This window comes from Argopecten irradians, chromosome 3, assembly GCF_041381155.1.
Source record: "Argopecten irradians isolate NY chromosome 3, Ai_NY, whole genome shotgun sequence".
Lineage (NCBI taxonomy): Eukaryota > Metazoa > Mollusca > Bivalvia > Pectinida > Pectinidae > Argopecten > Argopecten irradians.
In genome coordinates, this window is record NC_091136.1 from 53519444 (window position 1) to 53535654 (window position 16211).

The 16211-nt window shown below is 32.5% G+C and overlaps 1 long non-coding RNA gene across 1 annotated transcript in view; it reads right to left on the reverse strand.

Moving 5' to 3' along the window:
* LOC138319054 (uncharacterized) overlaps positions 1-16211 on the reverse strand; it is a 77276-nt gene that overhangs the window by 27507 nt on the left and 33558 nt on the right. The gene's annotated exons all lie outside the window — the stretch shown is intronic.

Here is a 16211-nt window from a genome sequence, read left to right on the forward strand (position 1 = left end):
TTTTCGTGGTTGTTGTGGAATCAAGAATATAAAAAACTAACTTTATATTTGTTTTTATCTAATTACTGAAGTGCTGTCCCAAGGACAAACCACAATTTTTCTATTTATGAACTATTTTGAAAAGTTCAAACCATGAAATAATTTACCCACGAACATTTCATGTTATACAGTATGTGTCAGTAAAACCTTCTATCACAGCTGTATGTATATATATCTGCGTCAGAGACAAGGGAATAGCGCCAACATCAAAGATTAAAATGTAATGTCCCGACAGATAGCTCTAACAGCAATAATATACCACAACGCTACCTCGAATGGGCCAACATACCTCAAAACAGTCCAGCGGCAACATACACCGATATCATAATCAATTACATCAGCGTTATCACTCCGATATACGGAATAACATTAATGCAGTATTTGTGAAAATAAATTGTTTTAATATAACGAGAAAGCGATTTTCACATATAGATACCTTGTTATTTTAGATAATATTACTTTGCTCAAACATGTTAAATTGTCGCAGCTACATTTCAATATACATGTACAAAAAAACCCACTTTATGGTGGTATTGTAAGAAGTAGCCATATATAATTCATATAGTTCCAGTCAACAACAAATAAAACAATTACACAATTAAGTTTGGCCTATCCTCTACACCGTATATTCTACTGTTATATTTGGCATGGCATTCTCTTTATCACGGCATGACATGCTCTTTATCACAAAGTGTTATACTTTGATGGATAAAAGTATATATCAAATTTATATTTTTGGAATTATGAGTAACACTTTAAAGAAAAATTAATATATCACAATAAAAAAACTTATTTTAATTCGATTTTTATAGTTTCTTGTAAGATTAAAAAAGCATTGATATTTCGTTGAATTGCCTTAAATTGTAAAAATGTTTGGTGTTATGCATATTTTTAGAATATTTATAGGTAGACATTTACAATGACAGATAAAATGTTTATGATAATGATAAAATACCAAAGAAGTCGATGGGCATTTTATTAATTCGGTAGTCAACCAATTTTGGTATAAAATAAGGATGTCTTTATATGCTTATATAACGGCATGTTTATAATATAAATACAAAAATGTACTGATTCCATATCAAAATAAAACTTCGACAACTAATATTTGATTATATATTATATAACAGTATAAATGTGACTACAATTCATATATAATTGCTCTTTAAATCAGTCTAATTAAGCATTTGAACCTTTCTGCATCTGTACAAATATTTTATCAAATTAACGATCACAATATGGCATTGGAAACATTGTAAGTTAATTTTCCCCATTTTTAACACACATATCAAACTATACACAATCTGGAATTACTTCTGTTATATGTCAAACAAAAGTTCCGAAAATCGTGTATATAAACAGGATACGTTCTTGTATGGAATATGTAATTATACAAAATATTACCAGACTGTAGCATATACGGTGAATAAACACACATAGCACGTGTTATGACCATTGATTCATAGAACTAAAAAAATCATAAATAATTTCAATGTGTTTTAAATCCGCAAAGTAAAGTTATTTGAAAACAAATAATCCAAGCTTAAAATTCGATATATATATATATATATATATACATATAAGCAGATTGAAGGAGAGATAGTGAGTGTCATTTTCATCTCCTTCCAGTACAGTTGTTCGTTTTGTTATATGTTTTTATATGTTAAATGTAATTACATATATGTAACTAATATTTTTGTTTAAAATAGTACAGTTGTAACTCTAATTAATATGTACTGTTATTTCTATCATCCTTTTGACAATGTCTTGTTAATTTAGTTCCGATCATCATTAACATTTTATGGAATCCAAGAGAGATTGTTTTCTTTTGCCCATTGAATCAATAGAATCATCCACAAAAATAATAAAGAAAATTAAAATAAAAGATAAGTTAAAATAATGAATTAATGTTATTACATGTTTTATAGAAATAATCTATTCTTTTGGCCCAAACAAAGGAGTCGTAAATAGATATTTGTAACATTTTATTTTATTTTTTTTGAACATTCAGATTTATTATATTCTTTATTGAGTATTTCTTTTATAAATTCCAATAATGAAATAGTGCAGACCCTTCGTATATAGGCCTAGTGAAACTAATAGATAACGTGTTTTCAATCTTATCTTTTCAGTCCACAGACACCTAACAAAAATATTTTGCTTTAGACATATCCGTTTATACATGAGCGTTAGAACATTATTTTTCTATTTTTACGGTTGACTGACTTCACCGGTGGGATATGTTTATTGACAACAAATCAATAATGTTAATTAGTATGTATAGATATGATAATACTATTGACGGACTATAAACCTAAGTACTTGGTGTAGCGGGTACAGATGTGAAACCCATTGTTTGGTCTGGTGTTTAGTGATGTGAAAACACAAAGCACGCTATCATATGGTGAATTTACGTCGTAAAGTTCATATTCATATTCTCTATATATACTGCCATCAGATACATCATAAATAATTCTTCATCTACAAAAGTGGACAGGTTGTACGCATTGACCCTTTAGATGAGTAAATTGCCTTTATATTTTAGCTAGACACGTATTCAGAAGTAGACATCGTAAAACTAGCAAACAAATGAATACGAAATCTTACTATGATTCATATGCAAATCACAATGTACTATCAAAAAGGCTTACAAATACCTAGATATATCACTTACGACTTACTTTTGTAAATATTTGTCTGTTCAGTAATTAATGTTGAGATAAGTCAATAAAATATTGATATGTAAAACACTTGAAAGAATAAAAATACAATACACATACATACATTTACTTAAATACTCAAAATACAGACTGCAATAGCAATCTGTAATATTTGTGTAGGAATTTCGTTCCGTGAATCAATACATAATTATAAATTAACACAAAAAGATTTGATGTGTTGGATCAGCGATATTGCAATGAAATCCAATGAAAATGCAGATGTGGCATTGTTTCAACCAATCAGACGCGATCATATAAACGACGACGTTATTTTTACTTAATAACTCGCTGACATTACTGTTCAAACAAATGAAAACGCACGTTCTAAGTATGATTACATTAAATCTGCCATGCTATACTGTAGTACAAAGGTAAAGTTATTGTAACTTTTTAAAAACATTCTGACCGAAACTATGTAACTTATTAAATCTTAATACAGCCACGCCTCGGAAAACCTATTCCAAAAGTCATTTCAGCTAAATGTATCAGAAATGACAGTACATGATGAATTCAACTTAAAAATAGTTTGATATAAACACATCAACTTAACTCAACACGAAAACTATCGACATGAGTCCTGTAACGGAATTTATTATTTACTTCGTGATTCCTGAAAAAGAAGATAACAAGATCATGCATTGTTGTTTTGTTTATTTCTTTTATCATCATTTCATTATTTTTGCTAAACTATTTTTTAGTCAACATGCTTTATCAGGTAACAGTTCAATTTTATTTATTTCGAACGATCGAACAACAGATGGAATAAGTCAATTATTTCAAATACGTGTTCTAAACGTAAAATATGTCCTTAACGTAATGTTAATATTAGATTTATTCTGCTGTTGCAGAATATTTACATACTTTACGTTGTGGGATGTAAATGACATATCGGCAGTCAAACGATGTTAAGCTGACACATTTGGCTATTTAGAAACAGGATTACTAGTGCTTCAGTAATCATTTAATGTAAGTGACACCATTTGCTTAGTATTGTAACAATTTCGAAATCTGAGTTAAAATGCATGAAATAAATATGACCACACTAAAACAGGACATCGTTTACAAGACAATGCTAATATCGTACCCTACGTACCAGGCTCTGCCAAACACCAATATACCTGTTTGTCAGCACTATGACAATGGGGTAACAATGGTAACAGAAATACAGGTGTACACTGTAATCTTGACAGTCTTCAACGCCAGGACGTGCCGTTAATTACATAATACTCTTCCCGTTTTAGTTGAATGACTGGTGTTTTTCTCTCGCTTTCTTTCGTGTTATTTGCCATGGTTTTTTTTCTTTAATTTTGCCGATATTAGGAAACTAAGAACACATTAGACATAATTTGCCTTGACTGAAATTGAATCCTACGATATTTTCCCGAAAGCAACGATTATTGTCTTTGTTAAATAAATGAATACCTTTGTTTATATGTCATTTGCCTATCAGTCACTCTCGCAACCCAGACATATTAATATGTAATCAAACGCTGTATGGATTTATAAATACTGCAAATAGGTCACCATACAAATGAGGTGTCTGGTCTATTTAAGACCGTATTGATGTGTCCCAGATCCAGACAGATAGGCCAGGTATTAATACACACAGACGGATCATTAGTGGTCTACTATAACAATGGATACCCATTTAATTACACTATAAAGGTAAATTAACATGAAAGTCACATAAATTCTTTAATCAACCTTAAATGTGTATTAGACGTTAGGTCTACCCATCAACCAATCAGAAAACTCGTATTGCACAATACCCCGATAGAATACATAGTCTGGCAATATTCTAGACCACAAGGTGTTTGTATGGCCCATAACTCTGATTTATCATGTACCTTAGAAGCTTTGTGTAAAATAAGTAACTATCACAAAATAAAACTCCCTGAGTACAGATCGTATATTAGAATGTCATACCAGTATTTTACTTGTTATACTGATGCATTCCAGTTCGGTATGGAGCTCTTGCTTCAAAATTACATGCAGCACAGACTCTTTTCTGGATATAGAAAAAAAATGATCTTGGGTATCACATTTAGCTTTTTATAATATTCTTTAAAGTATATATACTGAACCCTTGTATTATATTTGTAATGGAAATTTAAATTTAACAATGATCCCATCCAGCTTACTGTGTCCCTGGCTTGGTGGACAATATATATTTGTGTAACTGTTTTGGTTATCTGTATTGGGATATTATTGTTTGTATATGTGTATTTAGGAAGTGTGAATTTGGTATTGGTTTGATATGGTATGTGACTGAATAAATACTAAATAGGCGGGGGGGGGGGGGGGGGGGGGGAGGTTTTAGTCTATATGTAACATCGACAAAGATGAAAATAAGACAATTTAATGTTTTTTCGTAATTATATACCCCTTACAAATAATTCAACAAAGCAAATAGTTTAATTGTGTATTTCTTCAAATGACTTAAACTATTTGATAAATCAAAAGGGTCATATGAACATCTAACGTGCATAAATATATGCATGCTACATATTTGAAATATACGGATACGGTCTACTCGTATATTTAAGAAGTGTTGGGTTTAGTACATATGATCAATATACATGTATGATGTATTTTCAAGATTGCGTTAAAAATATTAACGGTATTTCAATGAAGATTTATAATACAGTAACGTGATATTTTACTTTTAAAATCACGTTTTCAATAATTATATTAGTAACTGAAAATCCTTATTTCAATTAACTTAAAAACCTTTGTATAGAGATTTCTAAATTCTTTAAACTTTATCAAACTGTCATCAGAAGAACAGGGATATTATTATTGTTATTATATTAATTCCACTAAATGCAGAAATCAAATTTATTTAGATAAAATAAAGAGTAACCTGTATAACTAACTTGGGTCCACAAGCATTGATCTTCACCAAACAGTAATGACATTGGAATATTGATCTTTTCTGATACCAGTTTTGTACTGTGTATATTCTAAAGGAACTTATCATCTCACCTGATTAGCGTGGTGACTCACCAACAACCGTTCTGTGTCTAATAACACCAACACATTTTTCTAAAACGATCTTTCGAATCTAGAATAAATGGAATGCATTTTTTTTACATTGGCAATATTCTTATATCCACAATCAGTTTATGTCAATTACAACATGTTTCAACCAAAAGATCCTATGGATCCCTTGGAGCAAATCTATACGTTTTGTCCTGAATGTTACGATAATTTTGATGTTAATTGTAATGTAAAGCGTTATTTTGTATTTTTTAGACGGAACTGTATTTGATATATGACAAACAAAACCCAGACCTGTGTTAGGTGGGTTCCTAAGGAAATAAAAGAAAGAATGATCTTTTTCTCACTGGGAACACAAACATAAAAGGTGGGAGTACTTCTGATGGAATCAGATGTTAGATTTTTATATTAAAGAATTATAACTGTTTGTTTAGGGGTTGTGTTAGAGGTCACATTAGTTTGTAGGTTTGTAATTTGTCCCCTACAAGAGAAGTCGAGATTGACATCAGAATAGCAAAAATAGCTCCTAAAAGTGAGCTAATTTCCCTCCGAAATAAATTGATATAAAGTGAATAAGACTGCAATTAATTTAATAACATTGAATAATTTCCGAAGAATGTTATTGAAGGCTTATCACTTATAGAATTACACGTCTAAATATATACACAATGAATAGAATAAACGGTGATAATGTAAATAATGCTTAATCTGGTCTCGATAAAGCAAGTCGTGCTTTATACTGCCATCACTTCTTTAATCTTCGTTTTCAATGCTAAATGGGTAACGTATAGCAATAAAAGATTTAAAAGCTAGATGTATCACGATATCATAATATAAAAATTGGTATATTCAAAATTTTAAAAAGAAGCTTTTGGGAACTATAATATCTATCATAAAATCAAAGTTTCCGCTCAGCTGTCGAAGGTTTAAAGGCAGATAGTGTGAAAAGGGATTTTTTTTGTTGGTACGAATGGGTACGCCTATTATCATTTTAATACAGGGGCGTAGGAAGCGGGGGCCAGGGAGGGGGCAAACATGTCTTTTTGCGCCCCCCCCCCATTTTCGCCGAGTGAACTGTTCTAAAAATGCATATTTGAAAAAAAGGTGTCCTTCTGCACATTTTTGTACTTCATTTTAGAAATTTTTCCGCTGCGCGACGCGTTTCCTAGAACGTTCAAGCACGTAATGGTTAAACATTTAATAATGAAATCATGGGATAATACTACATTTGTATTTCAAAAAATGCTTCTTAAAAGATTAATTTGTTTAAAAATGGCTTAGCAAGGCAATCAATTAATTATCATTTTGAGTTACACATCAATGTGCCGAAGGTGTGAATCCGGTATGTTCAGATCAAGCTGGGTTGCATAATAGTATGACAACACTCACAGTTATCATTTCTAAAAGCAGGTAACTTAAAAAAGAAAAACTACCGTGTAAAGAACGTTTTAAAATCATCAAAATACATTGTAAAACTCATCACAGCCAATCCAAATCTCCAAATCATAATATTTTTTTCTCGGGGGAGACCCCCTGACCCCAATAACAACAAAATCTCGCTCTCGGCGCTCGCAAATACATCGAAATACATCGTAAACCTCATCTCAGCCATTCTAAAATCATATTTTTTTCTCGCGGGAGATCCCCGGACCCCCCCCCCCCCCCCCCCACAGCAAAACATCTAGCACCTTCGGCGCTCTCAAATTCATCGTAGTACATCGTAAACAGCATCTCAGCCATTCTAAAATCATAATTTTTTTCTCGCGGGAGATCCCCGGACCCCGTCCCCCCCCCCCCCAGCAAAACATCTAGCACCTTCGGCGCTCTCAAATTCATCGTAGTACATCGTAAACAGCATCTCAGCCATTCTAAAATCATAATTTTTTTCTCGCGGGAGATCCCCGGACCCCTCCCCCCAGCAAAACATCTAGCACCTTCGGCGCTCTCAAATTCATCGTAATACATCGTAAACATCATCTCAGCCATTCTAAATCGTATTTTTTCCCGGGGTGACCCCTCGACCCCCATACACTAAAATTTGCGCCTTTGGCGCTCGTAAATTCAACAAAATGCTGAAAACTCATCTCTGCCATTCTAAATCGTACAATTTTTCCAGGGGAGACCCCCGGACCCCCCACACACCAAAATATCGAGCCTTGTTTCATCTTCCTACGTCACTGTAATATATTTAAGGACCAATTACAATGATTTATTGTAACATGGCTTATAATAACGTAATATGGCATCTACGAAATCTTTAAAACATCAAAGACATTTTTCTCAAAGATACCACTTTAATCGTTGTTATGATTGCCCATAATACATGTAAGCAGGAAAAGAATTATTGGAAAAAAATAATAGTTCCTCATTTAAATTATCAATAATACAAAGAAAATTTTAAACTCTATGGAATGACAACATCACTCTTGAGGTCTATGAACCATACATCAATACTGAAGTTAAGTCAATGTGCCAATTTTTTCATTCAGAATATCAATTATGAGTCCACATTTTTGTAGCTTTTTTAAAAATTCATCAACTTTAATGCGCTTATCAGATCTCTATTTAATTTATATTACGACCAATTAAATACCAAAAGGAGTTATGTTCTTCAAATATGTCCATAGCTTGAAGTTTGAAATAATATTTAACTCATACTAAATCCGACTTGTTGATTGGCCAATTCTTTTTCTTCATACCTATGTGAAGGGAAAATACGAGAATGGTGCGAAAACCAGACGTTATTGGACGTTACAATAGAGCCATCGACATTGCGTACAGTGTAATGGTTTGGAAAAATATCCCTTTGAAAATTAATAGAATCTTACGTTTAAACGTATTTAATTTTATCACGTAATCTGAAAAAAATATTATAAGCATTGATGCAACTATTTTTTTTAATATCACCGGTAATGAAATTTTGTTTTCAAACTTTTGTGGAAATCCGCAACGCGGATTCACGCAGTTGGCAAACCAAAACCCGATGAAATTGAAAAATAGCGACAGCAATGCTTAAATGAATACGTATCGGTACACATCAAATAGGATCTAAAACAACAATTCATAGAAAAGGGTGCTAATATAAGTATAAGAATTTACATTTATAAATTGAGATATCATTATCTACATAAAATATCAAATAATGTGATTAAGTCAGTACTTTAATTTAAACTAATGCTAAAAACGCCAATAACATGACTATAGTGTTCTCATTTTTTCTGAGAGAAGACAACATTAACATTAACAAATATATAAAAAGGAGGCATTCTAAATCACCATATCAAATTATAAAATTGTTATTAATATATTTATACTGATAACTAATACACAACACTAAATGGCTTAAACAAAACAAACATTACCTGATATCACAAACAGCTGCTTGTGTTTTTGGCAAGAGTAAATGATTTATTAACATCGAATACAAATTGCCTTAAATGAGTTTCAAATTTCTCATGATATAGGCGTTCATCCAATGATCTATGAAAAAAATCAATTCGACATCTTGTATGTCAAACTTCATTTAAATATCAAATTATCAATTACAGAAGGCAAAAAGGTTGCATGTCAATCATTTTTAAGTAAATGAAGTATTTCATACATTCCCGTTAACCTGATGACTACGACGACGGTACCAAAACTATCTGAGCCCCACTCGAGATTAAATTATACCATATCAGTCATTACTAAATGTTGTGTAAATTATATCTGATGCAGCTAAATAAACCTCTACGTATTTACTAAGATAAATTGTCTTTAGCGAATGATGTGATCAGAACAAACCTCTACGTATTTACTATGATACGTTTATGTGATCAGAACAAACCTCTACGTATTTACAATGTACTCTGATAAATTGTCCTTAGCGAATGATGTGATCAGAACAAACCTCTACGTATTTACTAAGATAAATTGTCCTTAGCGAATGATGTGATCAGAACAAACCTCCTAAAATTGGTATGGTCCTTATCTCTAATGCAGAATTGTATGAATACTTAAAGAAGGCTAATGTTTAATTATTCCGCGTTTGGGTTTTCATTTAATATATCGAACAGAATGATCCTGTGAAAATGATAAAATCCATATCTAAACATAAAAATGAAATATTAATTTTTGGGACACATGGAGAATATAGAATATGAATAAAATACCCTATAAACACTTGAATTTTATAATAAACCCGTGAAGGGAGTGATATGTAAAACAAACCATCTTCCTTATAGCTTTATCTATCAAACGAAAAACCAAATTTATAGTGAAAATATATCACAATTATGTATCAAATTGAAGAAACAAATGGGACCTTTGATAGCTAATGTTAGAGAAAGTGGTATTTTGCGAAAATAGCGGAGAACATCAGAATTGTATTTTACGTTTCTAAACCATAGTTGACATAAATATTTTACTTATCTGATAATACAGATCTTATATTTGAATTAAACTCGCATGGTTGGTGTATATAAGGAGAAGTTCATATTGATATCGGAATATGTGATTACAGTATCTGATCAGATGTTCGAGAGTCTTAATATAACATAAAAGAAACATTTGTAAAAAATTATCCCTATTATTTTAATGATATGGTCGATGCGTACATATTTTATAGATTAATCTCAACTGAAAGACAATCCTAAGATAAGTGAAGGTATGAACTTTACCTCTCTGTCATATCATAATGAATAGTTCATAATTGACCTCTAGTATAAGTTTAGAAGTTATCACCATTATTGATAGTTTCAGTATTAAAAAGTGTATCTGCTTTTAATGATTGTCGAACAATTAGTTTTGGGTTAATTAAAAAGGCATTGTCACTGATATAATCCTAAAATTCAATAATATCAGTTCTTTTAAAGTTTTTTTTTTAAATCATAAAAAAACGTAAACTCAATAAACACATTTATTGCGCAATGTCTTTTTATATGCAGATGTAATACCATTTCCACATTAAGTCGTGTATCCAACATTTACATGCCAATTGCATGTGATATATATATGATGCATTGAAGGTGATCGTTTAATGTTCGTGGAATTGTATCTCTAACCTATCACTACAAGGACATGAATTTCCCACTTGGGACAGTTTCGTCATCTGACACTACATGTAGGTCGACCATAACACCTGCTCTTCTAATGCCTCTTACTACAAAAACCAATAATAAACAAAATAACCAGATAACCCTCAAACTATATCAAATTGACATAGACAATCATTCAATATCATTTTTTCAAAGTACCAACAGCATGTATCTTGTGTAATGGTCAAGACAGTGAGAAAGTCTTTGTCATTTCACGACGCCATGCTCCTATATTTTGACACGGAACAACAATGCGATTTCGTATACTGCTTTAATGAATAATAAATTTGTTTATGACTGTGAAACAGCTCGTTTAAGTATAATGAGACACAAGCATTTTACCATACAATTTACAATGCATTTCGTGGTTAACACTGTTTTAATGAAAACACTTAAAGCATAATTACCTTTATAAAAAAATGTATTTGGATATTCTCGTGAAAACGTTTATAATCACGAACAGATATATGAGTATACTTCGCTCTGTTCTGGTGCGTGATAACTCTGACATGTAAAAAGAAACCAACAAAAATCAATACTTTCGAACTAGGTTTCCAGTAGGGCAGCCTATATGTAACCAGACGAGACGGTCGTCCCGCCATCACCTGATCGCCGAAGTGGACAAGCGGTCTGGGGTAGATGGACAATGTCAATGAAACGCTTTACATCATGTCAAAATTTATATTATGTTCATCAATAAGCGCAACAATGACCCAGAAAATGTGTTTGTTACCTACTGCGTAATAAGACCATATGTCTCCACAATAGCACACACACACATATATATACCACATAGATATGGCCTAACCCTTAACCATAACTCTCGATCTGTCAATAAATGGATTCTGTTAACTTTGATAATTATTAAAATGTCTTATACAATTTGTATGTTATGCCAACAACGAACTTATGTGAAATTAAAACCCAGCAATTACCCCCAAATGATTTCGAATGACATGATAATTATTATTGGAATAGGTCAATACCTGGAAATTGTTAAATGGTTATGTGTAGTGACGTCATTAGTTGACATAGTGACATACTCGGGTTTACAAATTAGCATAATCGATGGCTGTCTGAGCACCTGGAAACTGACGACGTGACTGCCCTAGGTCTCAAATTCCCGGCAGTGGATTTCAAAGGTACTGACAACACGGCAGGAAGCCGCCAACTTCGTAAGACAATATCTAGATAATGCAGGATAATCAGTACATATACCTGTTTGAATTTAGTCAGTCTACACCTGTACATTATCTCACGCAACACCTAGAAAACACAACATCAGACTCGACTCACCCTACGAAAACAATGCCAATTACAAAACACTTCAGATTTCAGAAGGTGTCCTTGACGCATTGGCAAACGTTTCTTAATTTTTAATGATTAAGAAAATTAATCAAAAAATAATATTCAAACGCAACATGCAAGTTTTGTTTTATAGATCGAGTAGATAGCTTTAATGTCGTATTGATAAGGGTAGTTATGAACTGAAGTAACCTCTCAATTGATAGATTAATTTTCAGTTCATCAGATGGGGACACGAGTAAGGCACGCGATAACACGTTGTATTAGGTACAGTTATTACAAAGGTATCTCACGTGATTTATGTCAACTAAATTGACATGTAACATGACATTTTGTAATCACTAGGTTTTTTGAATATGCTATTCATTATTGTTGCATAAAAATACCACAAAAGAAAACTATCTGTCAGAATGTACCGTATCATTCGGGGTACATCTTGGTGCATATATCAATGGCATCATCACCCCGTCACACATTCAATGTTACGATGAATGCCGGCATATCATTTAAAGAACAAATAGCAGGTAAATTATGCCAAGTATAAACTAACAAACTACCGGTAAATAATTCTACATGTAAGAACCAATTGCCGGTAAATGCTGCTAACAAACTACCGGTAAATCATTTTAAGAACAAAGTGCTCATAAATCCTGCCAAGAGCAAACTAAAAACTACCGATAAATAATTCCAAGAACAAACTACTGGTAAATCATTCCAGGAACAAACTACTGGTAAATCATTCCAAGAAAAAACTACTGGTAAATCATTCCAAGATCAAACTACTGGTAAATCATTCCAAGAAAAAAACTACTGGTAAATCATTCCAAGAAAAAACCACTGGTTAATCATTCCAAGAACAAACTTATAAACTACCGGTAAATGATCCCAATAACAAACTACCGGTAAATCTTCCCAATAACAAACTACGGGTAAATCTTCCCAATAACAAACTACCGGTAAATCATTCCAAGAACAAACTACCGGTTAATCATTCCAAGAACCATCTACCAGTAAATCATTTTCATAACAAACTACCGGTAAATCATTCCAAGAACAAACTACCGGTTAATCATTCCAAGAACCATCTACCAGTAATTCATTTCAATAACAAACTACCGGTAAATCATTCCAAGAATCCACTACCGGTAAATCATTCCAATAACAAATTGTCGGTAATTCTGCCAGGAACAAACTAATAAACTACTCGTCTTAAGAACATACACTAATCGATTTGCTGTGTAAAGAAAAAATAACGGGTATATAATGGCAATACATATAACGGGATACCATGTCAAGAAAATGAAAACGCTACCGTTTATACATTTTGGCAAAACCTGTAATCACACCAAAACCAACACCATACAGGAAAAAGGTTAGTAATTTCCTCGATAAAAAAGCAAACACTTGGTCAAGATTTCTTTGTATCAATAGTTGATGAATTGAGAGTTGCCATAGAGTATCCCATTAACACTAGGTAATCATAGGTGTAACTTAACATGATATGCCTTGTAATGCTAAAAAGCAAGCAAAGGAATGTCAAAAACATTTACATGTAATTTCCTTGAAGCATTCTTCGATACAATTTATATTCTAAAATCAAATATTCAGTGGAAATCGAAAGTGTTTAAAATTTGAATGTAGAAAATGATTTATAGAACATATTTATTCCAATATATTGTGTTACCTGGCAACAAAAATATCTATGAAATATTTCTTAAGTGATTACTCTATAAAAACATGATACAGATTAACATAACGTTAGAACCCACAGGTTCTGTTAGACAAATGCTAGATTATTAAAGGGACAATTCACTCACGCTAATTCTTTTACATAACCAAGAAGCAAAATGTGGCATAAATGTATTGTTCTACATTTCTTATGAAACATATAACATAAGATATTGACAAATTCCACGTCATTGTTTAGTATTTTAATTGATACCGTTGTAATTACAAATCGTTGATCAATACGATTAAGCAGGTACAATATGTACGCTGTACCAATATCCGAGCCAAAGTCACGCACGTTAAACAAATGAACTACATAACCACTGTGGAGGTGATATAATGATTTTTAGGCAAGACAATTCACCCAATAAGGTAAACACACTTCTCTCAGAGCGATTTGAGCTGTTCTAGACAAAAGTAGCATTACTCTACGAGCAAGGGACTGGGTTCGGCATACAAGATATTCGACCACAATGTGTAATGGCGGACAGCGAGTGAGTTTGAATATTTCACACGCATTTCACCACCATGGGATTTTCTGACATATCACAGTAAAACCGACTGATCTAATTTGCATTAGAACTGGGGGTTTCCCGATATATATACAAATTTTAATGTTCTCGTAAAATGAATTGTCCCTTTAAGTCTTCCTTAGCCTGATAAGATAATGAAATATTAAATCTTTCTGTCTTAATGGTGTAGACATGTCCTTAGGAAATTCGGGACACCGTTGTGCAATGTCGTATATTGTATACTGTATATTGGACACATCAACAATTAACAATTTCATCAATTTTCTTTCAGTCAATGATAATATGGTTGTATTATCTGGATGATATGATTTTACCTTTTCAATATATTTTGGAAGCTACATATATTATTGATGGATGGCAATGCAGTATGTTTACAGAATCAGAAATAAAAGTACATCTTCTATGTTTCCAACAGCATCAGATGCAGGAAAAGGTCAATTTTGTACTGAAAGCAAAATAATGGAAATAGTTATAATGCACAACATGTTATTGTCTGTAAAGATCTACTGTTTCATTGGGTTTTCAGTGTTAAAGATGACGCAGATGTATATAATGATGTAAAGCAATATACCTTGTATGGTCATACAAGTTTCTCTGTACTCACGGAAGTGTACGAAGTAGTGATATTTTAATGATGTGTTAGATGATACATCGCGGACCGAATACATGATAAACAACTGATGATATTGATCCAGGATGACAACAATTACAACCTGATAGTCTAATGCCCGATATCATATAGAGCTTGGGAGTTCAACGCGTCGACAAAAGCCAAATCGAAATATTACTTTCATAACCATATGATAACATGCTGTATCTATAATAATTCGCATACATATTTCAAAATCAAAATGAACCATGTTCATCAAAACCTTGCGTTTGTACGCTATTTTGCTGATTAATACTGTCCTTTTTCATTATAGTAAACCTGTTCAACAATTCTGTAAACATCTAATGGATCACATTAAAGCCCCACATTTTATGTAGTCTAAACATGATGTATGATATCGGAGCTTTATGAAATGTTGCTTAGTTTTACCGTGTTATATAAAGACGTGTTAGGAATGCGGTATTTACCTAGTTTGTGACAAGATTTAAAACTACTTCCGGTGTAATTTCGGGGATTTGGCTCCAGCATCCAGAACATGATTGACTCGATGCGAGTAAAGACACGTCTTCATTATACAGTACGGTATACCACACACTATGTATGGCGTAGATGTAATTTAATATCTCCATATCAATCAGGTTTGCTCCATAAAGACCAAAAGTAGCCTTATCCTTATCGGGATATCAGTGTCGACCACCCATGGATTTCGGAGGCAGTCATATATACTTGTACCTTAAAACTTGAAGATATTTAGAGGATTAGTAGCATTATAACATTTCCTCTACCTTCTATTTCTCAAGCATTACTTAAAGCTTTAGAAAAGGGACAAGGAGATCAATTATCCTTATAAATTCATAACAAGAATGGGTTTAGACTATTTCCTATGGTCTGTTTCCTTCCTCACCGTTTTGTAGTTGTCAGACCCTTGTCATCTCCGTTATAAAACAGCACCAGGAGCTTATTGCCAGACCAGAAGTACACTTTATTATAGGGTCTCGTTATGTGTCATCACTATTGTTATGCGGGCTTGTTTCGGTTCCTGCTATGTTAGAATGTGTTATGTTTATTTTCCTCTATGTGTCGACGGTCCCTTGCAAATTGCAGTAAGTGTCAATTACCTCTAGCTGAGATATACCTGATATACTCACATGGAGCTACTTATATCATCTCTTGTCTGTTAACGGTAACATGGCTTGTCACT